This window comes from Equus przewalskii, chromosome X (assembly GCF_037783145.1).
Source record: "Equus przewalskii isolate Varuska chromosome X, EquPr2, whole genome shotgun sequence".
NCBI classification, from domain to species: Eukaryota; Metazoa; Chordata; class Mammalia; order Perissodactyla; family Equidae; genus Equus; species Equus przewalskii.
In genome coordinates, this window is record NC_091863.1 from 23,393,551 (window position 1) to 23,412,522 (window position 18,972).

At 35.6% G+C, this 18,972-nt stretch overlaps 1 protein-coding gene across 1 annotated transcript in view; it reads left to right on the forward strand.

Annotated features, from left to right (window-relative positions):
- The window catches only part of IL1RAPL1 (interleukin 1 receptor accessory protein like 1), a 1,264,984-nt gene that overhangs the window by 718,184 nt on the left and 527,828 nt on the right, over window positions 1-18,972 (forward strand). The window lies entirely within an intron of this gene.

Here is an 18,972-nt window from a genome sequence, read left to right on the forward strand (position 1 = left end):
TGTGTCTGGCTTTCACTTAGCATAATATTTATGAGGTTCATCCATTTTTTAGCATTTATCAGTACCTCATTCCTTTTTACGGCATAAAATTACTTTTATTCAGGATAGAGCAATGTGCCCAGCTTAAAAGAAAACTGAGTTCTTCTCCCTTCCTTGCTCCTAGGCGTGGTTATGTGGCACTGGTCTGGCCAATGAGGTCTAGGAATTCCTGGATAGGCCTTCCAGGCAGTTTCCTTCCAGGGAGCTGGTTCGGCTGGCAAGCACTCTTTTGGTCCTTGGCCCTTTGCCCTTTCCCTTCTTCCTTTCTGAAACATGGACATTATGGTGAGAGTTCTGGGTCTAAGGAACATAACACAAGGATAATAGAATGGAAAGCTAGAAGGAGGTGGTGTCTCTGAGGTCACTATGCAGCTGCCATACCAGGTCTGTAATCTGTACTCTGGATTTCTTTCATGTGAAAGAGAAATCAGTATCTAATGTACTTAAAAATATTGATATAACGATACATATTTTACTATGCATTAGAGATCCAGTTGAAGTTAGAGACATTTCCTGAGCAATGAGTTAATCATAATTCTGAATTAAAACCTAGGTAAGAGAATTTTCAAATGCCCACTTATATAATCGTTTTAATCATTTTCACCATTGTCATCCTTAGCTTAGGACTATTCCTGTGCACCTAGTATGGCAGAGAGAAAACAGCTAGAAAGGTATGTCTGAAAATGGAAGTTGCTGCCTTACATAGTGACTTAGATATCAACACGCTGATACAGACTCCAACTTAACATATGTAGTCACTCACTTCCAGGAAATAAACCCACAATGTCAGTGGCACCTCTGCAGCCCTGACTAAAAGGTGAGGCTCTTTGTATTGCCTGCTGACATCCCCTTGGGAGAGAATTAAGTGCAATAATTTGTGGAGTATATAATCCATTGATTCTTTTATTAAAAATACATGATAAATGAGTACAGAGATAGATAGCTACGTAGCACACTTCTTACACGTATATAAAAAAAAGGTAGACTGCACAGGAGACAGGTGCTTGAGTAAAATAGAGGGAACGATTGAATGTTGGAGCTGTGAAGAGAGACTGGAATAATGATGACTAAAATTGAAGGCAAAGATGAAAAAAATGGAATCTGAAGGACAATGAAAAGCCAGTGGTAGTTTTAAGAAGAAAAGTTTAGTTGGAGCAAAAGGGAAAAACGTTATTTTGGTAGGAGGGCAATTTTCAATTACATAAATAGGGTAAAGTAAGGAGGGAACTGGAACATGGACTATGTTAATATTGGAATAAAAATAGTGAATGCATTGAGAACAATTTTAGAAGTGAAAATAAGCTCAAAATATTTTTAAAAGCAAATAGAAAAATGTATACTAATGCACCATTATTGCTGTTGTTTTTGTTTATTTATGGCAGCTTCAAGATAAACTCTCTGATACAGGGAAGTGATAGGAGCTTAAATCTAAGGATCAAAATAAGTCATTCATTCAAAAGCATTTACTGAGAACCTACTATGCTTCTGGACTCTGATAGGCATCAGAGATTAAACTGCGAATTTAAAAAATATGGCTTTTGTCCCCATTAATCTTAGGTTCTAGTGGGGGAAACACAGTAAACAGATAATCAAGTATATATCTGAATGGAAAATAATAGTGTCACATTTTTCCAAATTTTAATTCCATGTAGCAGTAAAAACACAGAAGAAAATGAAGATAGGTGTGATTAGAAGAGAAGGGTCAAGAAGGGAACTTTTATTAAGGATGAATCATTCAACAAATAGATTTGCATCTGGCCATTAGTGATGCATTTGGGCAGCTTTGTCTTCACCTTCCTCAGTCACAACAAAGGATGAACATTGGCAGAGGAAGATGTAGAAAAAGGCAGACGTACATCGCATTACGAAGACTAACTTGGTCTATTTTTAAATTATATGTCAGTTTTTAAATTGTAAACACGACTTAGAATGTAGGCTAGTATCACATGAATTGTCTAATTATGCTAACATGCAGCTTAAAATAATGATGGTGATAATCCATTTCTCTTTAAGTTCAAGTAAACATCATTAAAAGAAGCACAAAGCAAGTGGACTATGCAATGTCAAAGAAGCAGGAGAAGAGGGCACTGCAGCTGGGTCACAGGTCCCAGTGTTAGAGAATAAAGCCTTTTTTTTTTCTGAAATAGAATTTCAAACAGATTAATAAAGAAAAACTCTCTTAGACAGCTCAGCATCATTACTGCTGGAGTTCTCTTTCATCAGTGCCTGTTAGAGATGACAATTCCTAAACTGTCTGTCAACAAGTGTTAATTACTTAGGTAATCAAAACAATATACTTGTTGATTTCCCCCCTGTATTTATCATTTAAAGTGAAAACAGTTTTAACTTTTTCTGGCTGTTAAAAGAAAATACAAGGTCATTGGAAAACTACAGAAAATAAATAGCCTAATTATTAATAATGGTTTTCTCCCATGGTGAGATTTCAGGTAATTTTTACTTTCTTCTATTTATTTTCCATATTTTTTCCAATGAGCCTGTAGAGGAGGAAGACATTTGCTCTTCCCAAATGGGGGTTCGTCTGGCCGGAGAACGAATTAAATTCACATGAGACAGAATAGCAAGAGAAAATTAAACAAAGCTTTGTGAGGAACCATGGCCCCGGGCCTTTCTTCCCAAAGGAAGAAAGGGCACCGAAGAAGTGGGGTGCACAGAGTGGTTATATACCCCCAAACAGGGTGTTTCACATGTGATTGAAATGTCCCTCCCACAATAGTCACAAGATTGCCCTGTCAGCACAGTGCTTGATGGACACAGCAGGTAGTGGGCGTAGCAGGAGGCAAGTCTATCGTCTGGAGCTGGGTGGTCACAGGTGAGCGCAGCAATCAGTTCCTAGCCTAAGGAAAGATGCTTAATCCTTAAAGAAATGCCAAAGTTGGGAGGGGGAGGGAAGTCAGTTACAGGAGGTTACCAGAGAAGCACAATAAAATGCAGATTTAAGTCCTTGCCTTTGGTATTGATTAAGAGTTTTTAGAGAGAAAGTCATCTCCTTTCTTCTTCCTAGTACAAAGAGGGAGGCACCTTTTACAGATAGAGATTTACCTTACAAACATAAATGTGTCCTAACAAAGGGCAAGTTCCATTCCTCAGAGCCTCCTTCCCTGTCCCAGTTTATCAAAAACAATCAGCCTCAAATAATCCTGACGCCAAAGAGACATATCTTGGGGTGGCCAATTCCAGGTCCCCACAAGCCTAACAGGGAGAAGCTGAGATGCCATGAAGGGAGACCAAATGGCTCATGAGTAAATAGGGCAGGGACAGAGAAGTGGTACAAGCCAAGACATCTCCCTTTTCTTGGGTCTAAAGTGAGTATTTTCCTTTGCTCCCAAAGAATCCCTCTAAAAATGGGGCTACATTCCATCTTTGTGCTTATTAACTATTATTCCATAGATCCAAGCACATAGTAGAAATTCAAGAAGTAAAATACCTCATTGATTTTATTAAATGCTTAATTTTCTGAAGGTATCAAATAGCATTATCTGATAGAGATATGGTAAAAAGGATTCTGTGATGAATTTCAGGAGAAGGAAATACTCCATAAAGTACTAGCCAACCTCACGACATTCTATCAGCAAAGACATCTGTACTGTTTTACGTCAGAAAACCCATATATGCACGTGCATCTGTGTATTTCTAACATTCATTTAAGAGCTAAACTTTCCCAGCAAACATCAGCGAGAAACTCTTTTTAATTAAACTTTCATTCTTGCCCCTCATTAGTCACACACACACACCCACACATAGACACAGACATACATACACACACACAAGTGTAGGTAGGAGAACAGGGAGGACATTCTGCATTAGGGACACTTCAAAAGTAGGTTAATGCAAATGAACAGGATGTCAAGTACAATATGAAAATCGACATTTATTAGCACATGTTGCATGAAGATATTTTCAAGGCTTTGTCATGCATGTGAAAATGCTCCATTTTTATGCCCATGCTTTCTTTGTTCAGTAACATGCTTTACTTTCCGTTGTTTCCAAATGCAAGTTGTAAATCTGCTCAGAAAGTTTCACTGATCTGGGATTTCACTTAGTCTTTTGTGGTTGACCGTATCATTGTGTTTCAACCGGAAAAGTAATTCAATGGAAATGAGTAAGAATAAATAGAAATAGAAGATCATATATCTTTGAAATTAAAAAGTAATAAAATTAATTATTCATTTTTAGTGGCTTTTTTGCCACATTCAGGTCTATATTTTCATCTACGGAATTAAATTTTATCCTCATAAACATGAAATATATTTTATGTTCACAGAAAAGGGAACTTTAAAAAGCCACATTCGTCTATTCACTCATTCAGTTATTCATTTTAGGTAGACATTAGCCTTGATTCACTTTCTTTCTTTTTAAAGTATTTATAATTTTCATGTATTTTTAACTAAACAAGTAAAAACAAAAATCCATTCCTATTATAAAAAAAATTAAAAAAATAAAACACACATGGAACATCTTAGTCTCCCTTGGCCAATACTCATCTTTACTCTCTGCCTTCTCCATGGGTAACCATCTTTTAAGACTAGAGCTCAAACAAACATATTTTTTGCTGAAATTACATGAACTGTTTTGCAGATTATTTTTATACACCTTTGAAGTTTCCCCATGTCCGTACATATAGGCTTAACTCATTCTTTTTAACTGATGATGAATATTTCACAGACTACACAAAAATTTTATTAAACCATTTTCCTATTGGTAGATATTTAGGATTGTCCAAATGTCACACCATTACAAACAATGCTACAGTTATAATCCATAATTATGCCTCATGTACACATAAACAAGTATTGTTCTGGGATAGATACTAAGAACGGGAACTGATAGTCATAGGGTACAGACATCGTTAATTTCAATAGATACTGTGAAATCGTCCTCCAAATGTCAGTACCAATTTACTTCCCCACTAGCAGGATATAAGAGTTCATAGGCCCCCTGTCTTTTAGAAGCACTGAAAAGAGAAAATGGTATTGACATGTTATTTTAATGTGCATTTCTCTGATTTCTACTAATTTCAGGTTTTCATATAGTTACTATTTTATCTTTCTCCTCTTTAAAATGCCTATTCATAGCCCTTGACTGTTTTTAATATTGATTTATTTTATTTTCTTGTTGAGTCATAGATAATATTTTGTAAATTGTTCTTTTTAATCCTTTGCAGATTTTATATATCGCAGATATTTTCTTAGAATGCATTACCTTTTCTACTTTGCTTATGTTGTTAAATTTCTTTTTTAATTTTATAAGTTAACCATATCAATCTTGTCTTTCATGTTTTCCCCCCTTGCTGTGTGTTTTTTAAGAAAGCCTTCCTGCCTTCCCTAGCCTAGTATCAGAAAATATATTCTCGTACATTTATAGCTTTTTTACAAAAAGCATTTTGATGTATAATCCACCTAGGATTCATTTTGTGAATGCTGTATGGTAGAAATTGGTGTATATACAAATACGTGTGTATACATGTGTAATATATGACAGTTTCATTGAATTATTAAATCACATTACAAATCAGAGTCAAAAACAACTATGGAATATTATTAACTCAGTTACTTGGGTAATTAGCAAGAGTTTGGTAATTTTTTCCCTGTGCTCTTCAACGTTTTTTCTAAAATAGGAATGTTACTTTCTGGCTATTTTGGTTATCACCAAAATATGTTCCTTCTTGTTTATTAAGGCCAGTTCAGCTCTTTGATTTAAACCCCAAAAGGCTCCAATGAAGAACAGACCTATTTCTTCTCATTTGCTCTGATGTCAAGATCCTTACCCAGGTGTAGTCAGTATTAAAGTAATGCCTACCTCTTTCCCTTGTAAGGATCCCTGTGATTAGATTGAGCCCACCTGGATAATCCTGGATAATCTTCCCATCTCATGACCCTTAATTTAATCACATCATCAAAGTCCCTTTTGCTTTGGAAGGTAATATATTCACAGGGTCTGGAGATTAGGATATGGACATCTTTAGGGAGCCATTATTCTGCCCTCTACAATGCTCATCACTGTTCCAACTCGTCTTCGTTGTAGTGTTTTGTCTGTGTGTGTGTGTGGTGGTGAGGAGTAGAGTGGTAGGAGTTGGGAGGATGCTTGGTTGCCTCCAACTGAGCTTGTCTGTGCTCTCAGTGCGGCAGTTTTACTTAAAAGGGTATATGGCTAAGCAGTCATCATAAAAGATACCTTTAGCATCATCCCTGAATTGGAGTTTACATATCAAACTGCAAGGTAAAATTAAATGAGTTATATTTTACAAAGCAGTTATAACAATGCCTGAGCCTATATAGTAAGCATTATATATATGTATGTATGTATATGTACATATATACGTGTTAAATAAAACAAAAAAAATGTCCACAAGGAAGGGAGTTTTAAGCAGACAATTGATTTGCAAATGTGATATATACTCTTGACCCAGAGGGCTAATGGATTTTGTGAATTACTTTCCTTGGAGTGTATTAAACCCTCACTGTTGATTGTCAGGAGGAAATACATCTTGACAGGTTTGTCCAGTGGTGGTGATGATTGTGTATGAATTATGCACTTACTCATCAGATTTTTATGAGAATACCAACTTGAAATCAAGAGTGAAATGTATATCCTGAGAAATGGCAGTATTAATTGATCTATCCCATATTTATTTATTGAACACTTACACTGTGCCAGATGCAACAGAGCATCAATGATGAGTAATAGACAGTCCTTTTGCTAGAGGCTTTTGAAGTGTAATAGGGAGAATTCTTCTGAGTATGCAAATACTTATAATACAAAGTGGATTACATTATGGCCTGAAGAAAATATAAACAAAAGACAATAAAAGATTATAAGTGATGTGGAAGATAAACTAACACACGGACAAAGAGAACAGTTTAGCCGTTACCAGAGGGGAAGAGGGTTGGAGGGTGGGCACAAGGGGTGAAGGGGCACATATATATGGTGACTGTCAAAACATAATATACAACTGAAATTTCACAATGTTATTACATTATTATGACTTCAATAAAAAAAGATTGTAAGTGAAAGTAATCACACACATAAAGATGTCTTAGAATAGATAGTGTTTGTAATGAAGTTTTGACTAAAAAGATGAAAATTAGGGGCACTAAGGCAAGGGATTAATGTTACCTAAGATAGAGAAAAAAATCCAAGGATGTAAAATCAAAAGATTTGCAGAAATAGAGCGTTTTGCACCTATGATCACAGGGAGAAGAGAGAATGGAAAAGTTCAATGTAGCTTTTAGATCATATCCCATTGTGAGGCGGTTGTACTTAATTCAGTAGGAGGTAATGAATTTTGAAGAGGGAGATGTGTCATCCAGCCTACTTTTGAGAAAAATTGATTTGGCTGTCATATATCAGATAAATAGAATGAAGGTGAGATCAGAGGGAGGGATAATGGTTAACAGCTCGTTAACAAATGGCCTCAGTGAGAAATAGTGAAGGCTTTGACTAGGATGGTGGGAGAGAACTGGAAAGGAGCAGGTGGGTGTGAGAGACATTGTGTAAAGCAGAATCCACATGATTTAGCAACTGATTGAGGAGGAAAGGGATGGGCCCATAATGACTGGTTTCCTGCTTGGATGACTAGGATAATGTGGTATCAGAATAAAAACAGGAAATTGGGCGGATGATATATTCTGGTCTTTAACTGAATGGATTTAAGGTACTAGAAGAATTTTGAGGATGACTGTTTCAAACAAGTATTTGGAAATGAGGTTGGAAGTTCCGGAGAGAGTCAAAGGAAGAGAAAGAGATTTGGGAATTTTAGTCTAAAATAATCTTAGGTTGTGGGAGGGGGGCTTTGTAACTCATTTAGTCCTATGAACTTGTCTTACATGCCATTTCCCCTTATCTGCCAAATGGTTGTCTATCCTATATTTCAAGCTTGAGCCCATGACATCCTGAGGCAGGCATGTCTGTTGGCAGCATTCAGTTAGAAATTTCTTCTTTATTCTGAGCTTTCCAAAGTTCTTTCCTTTTGAGCCCAGTTGTCTATCTTGGGACCTACCCTAGAGCAATTGCAATTCTTCATTCTTATGAAAGCTCTTCTGATGTTTTAAGAAAGCTATAACGTCCCTGTTTAGCCTACTCTTCCAGTGATGCAGGGAGTGTAAACAGTGCTTAGAGGCAATGTAATATCTTTATGCCTTCTTTGGCTCTGATCCTTGCTAGAGTTTTCCCAGATGTAAATAAACTCATAAAAAACAGAGAATAAAACTTGAGTGGGTTCTAAGCTGAGTAAATCTAACATGCAAAATTGAATTTAAAAATCGCTGACAGGAATCATTTAAGTCTCTCTATGGACAGATGTCTGGGGACACATGTCTACCTCTGTCACCTCTGCCTCTGTCCCCTCTCCCCCTTCTTATGCTCCTATATTCTTTTAGAAGCTAAACGTATCTAGTTCTTTCAGTGATTCATATGACACAATTTCCAGTCACGTCCCCATCCTTTGGTCAAACTAGCATGGAGAAGAGCAGCACTGCCCCCTCCCTTGGTCTAAATATTGTGATTTTTTTTTTATTTTAGCTGAAATCAGTTTGGATACGTCCCCTAGCTGGCTCATAGTCAGCATGTTGCTGCTGATGTGTGTAAATCTCCTGCAGCTGACTGTGTAACCAAGTAGAGGCTCTTACCTTCATTGGTGTTACACTTTGCACTGTTACAGTTGACCATTGCTCTAACCTGCACGATCTTTTAGATGCCAAATTGATCATATATATCAGGTTGCCTTCTATATCTCCATTTAAGACATTGTTCATAATGTAGAATGGTAAAAAACATATTTAGGATCGAGTCCTTTTACCTAGCAGTAGTCTTCCAGTTTGATGGTAAGTTGTCAAAGGTCTGGGAAGGAATTTGGGGGGAACTTCATTGAAGTGGTATAGGTATAAAAGATCTTTCTTAAAAATAAGATGACGGGGCCAGCCTGGTGGTGTAGCGGTTAAGTTCACACATTCTGCTTCAGCGGCCCAGGGTTCGCAGGTTCAGTTCGCGGGTGCGGACCTACGCACTGCTTGTCAAGCTATGCTGTGGCAGGCATCCCACATATAAATTAGAGGAAGATGGGCACAGATGTTAGCTCAGGGCCAGTCTTCCTCAGCAAAAAGAGGAAGATTGACAGCAGATGTTAGCTCAGGGCTAATCTTCCTCCAAAAAAGAGAAGATGACACCGCTTTTTTAACCTGATTTTATTAACCTGACTTTATTTTATTATTTTATTAGAGTGTTATTAAAATAACACTATTTTTGGTATTAGGAGCTTGAGCTCTTGAATCAGCAGACCTGAGTTCAAATCCTGCCCCATCATTTATGACTTAATTCTCTTCTCTGAATATGAAATATCAAAGGACGATATTAATGCCTTCTTCAAGGTTGAGGAGATGATTTACATAAAACATTTAGTACCTTGTTTGGTACATAATAAGTGGTTGGTTGTTATTTTTCTCTGTAAGTCTGATTACAGTACAAAAATATCATGATTTTACACTCTGCATTTACTTTCATATTGAAAAAAATGTAGAATAAAATATTTGGGAAGAAACTTCTAACATACATGGTGAACATCCTGTTTTTTTTTTTTTTTCTGAGTGGATTTTGATTTGCTCTTCTTTCTTCCTAACCTTTATATAAGCAGCAAAGCATTCATTTTAAGGGTGAACAAGGCCAAGGGTGCAGCCTAGAAATCTGTGGCTTTGGGGTCCTTACATTTGTGCTTTTATAAAAGCTGACTTACCATCATCTGTGACCCTCAAGATCCATCCCATTTATAAAAAGTATGCCATTATCCATTTGTCCAGCCTCACCCTGAGTAAGGAAGGACATTGGGGGGATGGTGGGCACGCCCTTATTTCAGGGACTGCCCCCTTCCCACCACTGTATGCTTGAGTTCTATTTTCTCATCAGCTGTATTTCATGTGGTATTAAACCTGTCCCTTGAGGTTTTAGTTTTTTTTTCTTTTCTGGAAGTTCTAAGAATTGCTTTATTTCAAGTTGGTTAGGTAATTTTTGTAGACAGATATAGAAATGTCTATATATGCTTTATGCTTGTCTTTTATTTCTTTGTTTTAAAAGTGCTGATTGATTAATTCTAGTATCTGTAGTTTCACTACAGAGGGTGGAAAGATAGCTGTTTTTCTGTTCTTTCTCATGATTCTTGCTCAAGGCACCTTATTTCCTTTTGTGCTTAGTTGGTTTTCCTTTGTTTTTTTCCCCAACGAGATGATCATTTTCTTTTCAATGTTATTTTTGAGGATTCTCTGAGGCCTAGGATGGAGGGGAATGCTCCTAGAAAGGATTTCCATTTGCCTTGGCATGTGCCTAAGGTGTGATCACTCTGGAATCACTGTAAATTAAATGAAATTCATAGCTTGAGGTTTTTGGGGGGGTGAGTAAGTAATATGAATTTGTGCTATAAATCTACCTTAAGGATGTCTAAGGGGTTGGGCAGGGTCAAGTTTAGTTATGTTTCATTTTCCTGAGGGTTTAGCCTTTAGCTTTACTGGATGGGGGCTCTCTTCAACTTGAGATTTGACTGAGCCCTCTATTTCCAGCCTTCTGGACCTGTGCCCCCATTAAACCCTAGGCTGTGACAACTGGGATTACTAGGTCCAGTAAATGCTCTCAGGAAAATATTTTCAGTGGGCAACTTAACTCTTTGAGCTCTGGTTTTGCTTAGACTTTGGCCCACAAATCTTATGAAGTGTTTCATTTTGAGAAAAAAAAATCCAGTATTTTTACTTCTTTTCAGTGAGAAGGTTGGTCCAAATAACCTAGATTGCCATATTACTAAAAATAAGACTTCCTCACTGTTCCTTATATAGGAGTTTTCTCAACCAGATTTTCTACTTAACATTTCAAATTTCTCGGACATAGTTCTCATTCTCTGACCTTACTTTGCTTCTGGTGGTTTTATTTCTAATCTCCATTTCAACTTCATTTTCTCTTTTGGAGAATTTATATCAACCTCAAATACCTTGAAATAGTTACTCTCATTAATGTGTAGGGATTTTACAAAAAATAATCTTTAAAAAAACCTTTTGGATGATTTTATTGTGTGGTTGAAGAATGGATGCATGACTTTGGAGAAGGAGTCAGGGCTTGGAAAATTGAGTGAAATGAAAAGACGTAGTGAGAAACTCATGGATAGAAAGAGAGCATTGTTAAGATGATTGACTGGACCATTTAGATTTTCAGGGAATTAAATGAAGCCAGGAAGGGGTTATGGGGCTTATAACCTGGTTAAAGGAGGTAAGACAAGAAGGAATGATGGAGGAACTAGAAATTCAGGAGCCCCTGTTAATCTTGGGGAATTCTATCCTGTATGTATTCAGATTTTTAAAAAATCAATTAATGAACGTTTGACTATGGGCCACATAAATCGTAGCTGGTTTGTAGTCTTCTCTTTTCTTAGAGCTATTATCCTATATTATCCATAACAAAGGACTTTTACCTCAAAAGAATATTCTTGGTACAATTACTCATCAAGCCAATACGTAAAAACAATAAAGAAACGGAAAGCTAATAATATAAGACATCTAATACTTTATGATTTTTTTTATCTGGGGATAATAGGGAGAATCAGAGAAAGTCTGAATCTCACCATGTTATTTTCACATCAGATTTTTCCCTGCTATTCTTTCTCACGTGGAATAATTTAATGTACTACAAATGAAAAAGGGTACATATGTGATTATATTATGGATTATAATATGTGAAAATATATATATATGTAATTCTTTGTCTCTAAATTTCTAAGTCGATTTCAATGTTTAAAGTTACTTAGCCACCATTAATCATTTATTGTGCCACTCCTCTGTCTCTGGCATTATGGTAATTTGCATATACTTTCCCATTGAATCCTCAGAAAATCCTATGAGGCTGAAATTATTATTGCTTTTTGTAGGAGAAACTAAGACTCACGGAAAATTAGTAACATATAACTTTATTATTTATGAAAATCTTCCACCTATATTCATATTCACGTGCATTTTAACTGTGATCCTCATATCAAGCCTATGAGTGAGGTCAGATATTGTTAGTCATTTTTTTATACATGAGGACAAAGAGGCTCAGAGGAGTGAGGAGACTTGCCAAAGCAACCAGCACACTGATACAGATGGCACTCAATCTCAATGCTTCTAAGTCGCAATCTATTAATTTTTTTTACAATGCCACATTTCTTTGAAAGATAAGTGGTGATGATGATTGTGCAGAGCTTGGAATTTAGAAAGCCATTACTAACCAACAGTAATTGTATTTAATAATACATATATCTTATATCTAATGTCATGAGAAGAACTCAAGGGATGGGTACAATACGTGAAGAGTTCTAGGAAGAATGTAACAAGTAGACTATATAGTTATAAATGGCAGTGTGTGTCGCAACCATTTATTTAGCTTTGTCACATACGTTTTTTAAGATACTTTTCTTTTTGATGTGCTTCAGTGATTACAGCCGGGATATATTTGTGGCATAAAACAATAACCAAAAAATAGTAATTATTTCTTTCTTCTTGGGTGTCAGAAAAATCTAGTTTGCAAATTCAGGTGTGATGATCAGAGTAAAGAGGAGTGTGTGAGGTAAATTTTTATGCTAATTGGCTAGAATTCTTTTTGCTGTTTTCATTTTAGATTCTTAATATAGGTAAGAAAGTATGGCATGGAGCCATAGAATCAGAGGAAAAAACCATATCTGTGAGCTATTAATAATTCCAATATTAAAAGGCCATATTCAGTGTAATACGACTCTGGAATTTAAAAAATGTATATAGTAATAAGAGTTTAAATAACTAACCCAAGGTCAGGCAACTAATAAATGGTGAAGCTTGAACTTAAACCCCATCTACCTCACCTCAGCCCCATTCTCTAAACCCTTAAATTCTCCCACCAGGAGATATGGGTTTACACGATTCAGGGTTTGGTAAATTGACCAACTGTGTGTCTTGGGATCATGCTAAAACTACAGGTTTTTATATTCACTTAAATGATTCTTAGCCATATAAGTCTTGGGTCACAGATGGAATAGATTAGTCAGGAGATAATTATAGGAGTCAAAATTAAAATTAAGCCCAGATTAATTATAGCTCACACATTTCACTCTTTTATATTTTCATTTCCTTTTTGTGCATTAACACAAATTTAATATTTCAGCTTATTTCTGTCAAAACAAATTTTGTAATGCTGATTTTTATGTTGTTGTGTTTATAGTATTTGGTTGAATTAAGGATTTATTTACTTGAGTTCACGAAGAAAACCACTTAAAGTCCAAAAGGTTATCTGTTTTGTATCCCAGAATTTTGGACAATGACTAGCACATAGTAGTTCTCAATAAATATTTATTGAGTGAATTTATGGTCTTAATATACATTTATTATTAATATTAGTTTGTCCATCAAATGGTTTTTCAGCTACTGGACCAAAGCATTTAATTGAAAAGTATGTCGGTTTTGAAGAAATGCTCAAATTTGGATACATCTTTCTTCTTAATAGAGTATCTTTCTAAAGCCTCTGAGTGTTTAAGGGTGTTATTGAATATATGTCAATAATGATTAATGGAAAATCTATTAAATCTTAAGATAGTGATATGTACCATCCTACATAACGCATTTTTCCCAACTGATGATGATAAAAAAAGGACTCTCAGAGATGAGAAAGTATACTATCTCCTAAACTAAAACTGACCTCCTCTCTAGAAGTCAACTACTTGTTGACTCATTTAGGTTGGCCCTAGATGGAATAACTGGGGAGGCTAGAATCTAGCTCTATGAGACTTTCATCCTCCAGAGGCTAGCTCAGGCATGTTCTCATGTCAACAGCAGGGGTGCAACAAAGGAAGAAGAGATGGAGATGTATAAGTACTGATTGAAGCTCCTGCTTCATGACTTCTAACATGCCACTGGCCCAAGCAAGTCACATGATGGACTCAGAGTCAGAATGGTTACATGGCAACGGGTGTGGATGCAGGCAGGACTGAAGAACTGGGACCATTTATACAAATAACCTACCATACAAGCTTAACTAACTGAATCTATTCGCATAAAGTGTATCTGGTATTTCCACTATAATGTTCTGATTCTCTACTTAGAATTGACTCCTGAAAGACAGACTGCCTTAAACACGAACACACACACCTCCTCTTTGTTCATTTCTGCTTATCTTGTACTTTTTGCTAATATTCCTCATTAGCTAAAATGTTCCTTTCTGTAGAGACTGAGCAAAAGAATAGCAGGTTTTTAAACAGAAATATGGCATGGTGTGGACTTTGTGTTCAGTATACAGGACAAATATTATCCACATGGCATTTATCAAATAAAATTTGCATGACATTTTATTTATAAGGATGCATCACAAGAAAAGCACATATTTTAAAAATAAAAATGAGTTGATCATTCTACAAATATTCCAGTTGCCTATTATAATGAAATTGTGTGTTAAGTGTCACTCCTAAAGCAATGGAGATGGCATTTGCATATCAGTTTAATTGCTTTGGATTAAACATTGAAAGATGAGAGCCAAGAGAGCTTATTAAACTGAAATGAGGGCAAGTGATAAAAAAGTGTTATTATGTCAACACTACATCTGGAGGTCTGTTGCTATTTCCATTTTAAATCCTAAATTGCAGTGTTTCTTAAAATTATCATCAAATGCCATACCATCTTGAAATATAATAAAAAAGTAAAAAGGTTAATGCATGAATTGTGCTTGATAAATACAATTTGATTTGAAAGCCAAGCTAGAGTTTTATCTTTTGTTAATATTTATTTGTTCTTAATGTACTAGACTGTAAGTTTTTCAAAGACATTATGTCTCATTTACTGCTCTGTCTTTGGGGCTTTGACATAGTCTGTCCTGTAATGGGTGCTCGATAAATATTTGTGAATGAATGAATGCAAAGTATGGCAACCCCTTCATAGTTACTGTTAAGCATTTTAGAAGAGTGGTTGGGCACTGCTGGTTTTGACTGGTGCCTCCAACTTTAACCACAGGCTCCCTTCTGCTCTGAAACACTGTGTGCTCACTGGCCTTCTCCCTCTTTGCCTGGGAGAATCATGAGTCATTAAATACATAAGGTCCTGCAGCCACCTGCACTGAAGTAGGCTATGAGGGCATGAGGAAACTTAAATTGCATTTCAGGGGATCTCCTGTTGGGATGTTTGATTTGGGGCTTATATTAGAAACTACCATTTGTTTGCTGTGTCCACAGTATCAGAAAACTGATGCCACACCATTTTATAAATCAACGATAATGCAGATCTCATTCATTTGCATTGGAGAGTTAGTACCACTTCCAGGTGGTTCCTTTTGCTCACCAGAATGATTTCATGTTTGTCAGATAGCCTATATTGTGTTAGATCATCTAAAACATATCCTTTAAATTTGGTAAGAATAACCCCTCCAGTTCAGTTATTCTGGATAATTTCTTTTATGGAATGTGTAAGCAGCTTACAAATATTATCTTCTTTAATCCTTAGAACAACTGTGTGAAAAAGGTTCTATTAAATATCTCCATTTTGCAGATGAAAAAATTGAGGAACAGAGAGGTTATGTGACTTACCCATGGTCCCACAACTAGTCAGTGGCTGGACCAGGTTTTGAGATTAGACAGTCTCGCTCCAGAGGGTTATGCTCTTCATCATTGTGCTCTAAGTACATATATGACTAAGGTTCCCCTAAGGCTCCTGAAAATGAAGTACTTCGTATGCCACATCTGTTTTATTGTTGTTGCTTTAAAATTTTAATTGAGGTAAAAAACATAATATTTACCACCTTAACTATTTTTAAGTATACAGTTCAGTAGTGTTAGGTATACAGTCATCCCTTGGTATCCATGAGGGATTGGTTCCAGGACCCCTGTGGATACTAAAATCAGAGGACGCTCGAGTTCCTTATATAAAATGGCATAGTATTTGCATATAACATACACACATCCTCCCATATACTTTAAATCATCTCTAGATTACTTATAATACTTATCACAATGTAAATGCTATGTAAATAGTTGGTGTACTGTATTGTATAGGGAATAAAGACCAAAACATCTCTGTACGTGTTCAGTACAGATACAACCAACACACGCCTTTCAATCCACAGTTGGCTGAATCTGCAGATGTCGAAGCTGCGGGCACAGAGGGCCAACTGCATTCACATTGTTGTGCAAAAACCTCTAGACTGTTTTCCTCTTGAAACTCTACTCATTGAACAACAATTTCCCATTTCCCCACATCTGTTTTTAAGTCCTATCATCCCAAACATAGCACCCCAATCTAATGCGACTCCATCTGACTATTATCACATGATGTACTAACAGGTAAACAGAGAATGGAGAATGTTGTTTTATTTGCATAGCTTAGTATATGCCCAGAATTCACAACTTCTGAGAAATACAAATGAACAAGAAATGGGGTGATTTGAAATAAAAAGAGGTGTCTTATTGGCTTGTCTTCTTCTTGTTCTTCATTCCGGCCTTGGAATTTGTAAAGGAAGACATTTCTGTTACAGTTCATCAGAATGACCTATGACTGAATCATAATTTCTGGAAGATTTTCTTGGTTCAAAGCCAAGAAAACAAAAAAGCTGTATTTAATTTTCTTGTTTCTTTTATGTAAGTATTCCTTTAACTTCTACGTAAAGACAAATTCTATTCAAATACTTATAAAAGTACTATTATATAAATCCTCTTTTTTACGATAATTCTGACTTAGTACTCTTGATATTTTAAAATGACAATTGCAACATTCAACACAGACTTACAGAATATAAATATACATTGCATATATTTATAATTATACAGAGTAAATTTTTAATCGTTCAACTATAAGCACTAATGCTATATAAATGCATGCAAAGTTATACGATCTGTGTTTGAAAAAATAAACAAAAAACGTGAAAAGGATATTTATATTAATGTCCTTTTTCAATTCTTAGTTTTCTATTTACTGTCAAATTTGATCCACAACGCTGCGAAATAGTTTAAAATGTGCTGTAATAAAGGGTGATATGGAAACAGACTTAGACTCCAGAGGGATTGTGCCCAGGCTGAGTGTTAAGTAATGAGCAGAGAATGGAGAGGAGTTCCCGGGTCTCCACCAGCACACGGAAGTGAGGAAGAACATGGCGCACGGGGAGCAGCAATAGTTAAGCACTGCCAAAGCCATAGATGTGAATATGGAAGTGGTAGGAGACGGGGTGGAGAGATAGGCCAAATCTACATCAAAAAAGGCCTCGTATGGCCAGACAAAATAGTTTGAACTCGATTCCACAGAGTACGCAGATGCAGGGAGGGTAATTATGGAAAGGAGTATGATATGGTCAGAAATACCACAGATGGAAATATTTTATCATAAATACATTTGCTAGTGTCAGGACTCAGTCTTCCTCCAACTTTTTTATACTATTACCTTAAGTTGGTTGTTGTTCATCTGTTAAAAAGGAAGTCTGAGAATTTCTCTAAGAATCCCTCAGAGTCCACAAGTTTGACTAAAAGTAGTTTGTGATGATAAGGGGATACAGGTAGAGTTTCTGTTGTTTAAAGTCATTTAAAATTACTTGATAATTAATTCAATTACTTTGTGAATTTTTCTAACACCAAACAGTAAAGGTTCTGATAGGCTTGGGGAAATGATTAATGGCATTATATTTGTACATTTTAAGTGAAAGATGTTTACCCGCCATCCAAAGGGATGGCTCAAATAGCAAATATCATTACAACAAAATAGCGTGTTTCAACAAATAACTATTTAACAAGTATATTTTTCTGACATTTTCAATAGCTCATTCTTTTCAAGCCACCTTCAGTTCAAGAAAATCAGGAAGATAACATTTTTGAGTGATGTAAATCTTTACACTTATATATAAAATGTTTTATTTTAAAAGTGTTATCCACATGTATGAATTTAATCAAGTTTTTGGGGGGAGGATGGTTTGATCGAGTCACTTAGTTTTTTACCTTACTCTGTTATCCTAAAATATATTAAGATATGCAGAAATCATTTTTAATTAGCAGGTATATTTAAAGATATTTTCATATCACAATTATTCCTACTTTTCCCTATAATTCCCTGTTGTAATCTGTTTCATCAGTTCATCTAAACTTATCATTTTTTATTCACTTACCCATTATAAGTCAAGAAACTTACCTTTTCTCTCTCATGATTATTATCTCGTCTGATGGGACAAAATAATTGAGACAGAATAGAGGAGCAAGATGAATGGCAGACAGTAGGTGCACTTGTATATTGCGAAGTGTTTGCAAAATAATAAGCACCAGATGAATAATGTATTTAAGGAATATTGTCTGGCAAATGATATTAAGTCATATATCCAAATCATCCCTCAATTACTAAAGAATGAATTACAAGTGTCTAATGCATCCAGTTTCATCAGACAGAATTCACCATGTGGGGCATCTAGGTAGAGTAAAAAGGCTACTGTTTATTAACAGAGTATTAAAATCAATCTCTCTCTCTATATATATATTTGAATGCATAAGGAAATCCTTAGGTTTTCAAATTCCTTGCTTATTTTTAAAAGTCTAGTCTGGTTATTTTAAGAATTAAATTTCCGTGGCATATTTGCTGTTGATTCTGAGGTTGACTCTTATGTAATGTAACAAAACTATTCTTCACACTAATATTATTACTATAGTTTATTTTCAGCTTAAGTACTTATGTTTATTTCTTTCAAATATTTAATATTTTTATTAATTAAAAATTAATTTAAATTTTAATATTTAATATATCTTTCTTACATTAACTTTGACAATAAACTTAAGAAGTATATATTACTATTCACATTTTACAGATAAGGGAAATGGAGATTGAGAGAAGCTAGGGAATAGGCTTATGGTTAGTAAATTGCCGAGCTGGGATTTTAACCTCATAGTGGCTAGCACCCATAGTCCATCTTTTTTTCATTAAATCATTT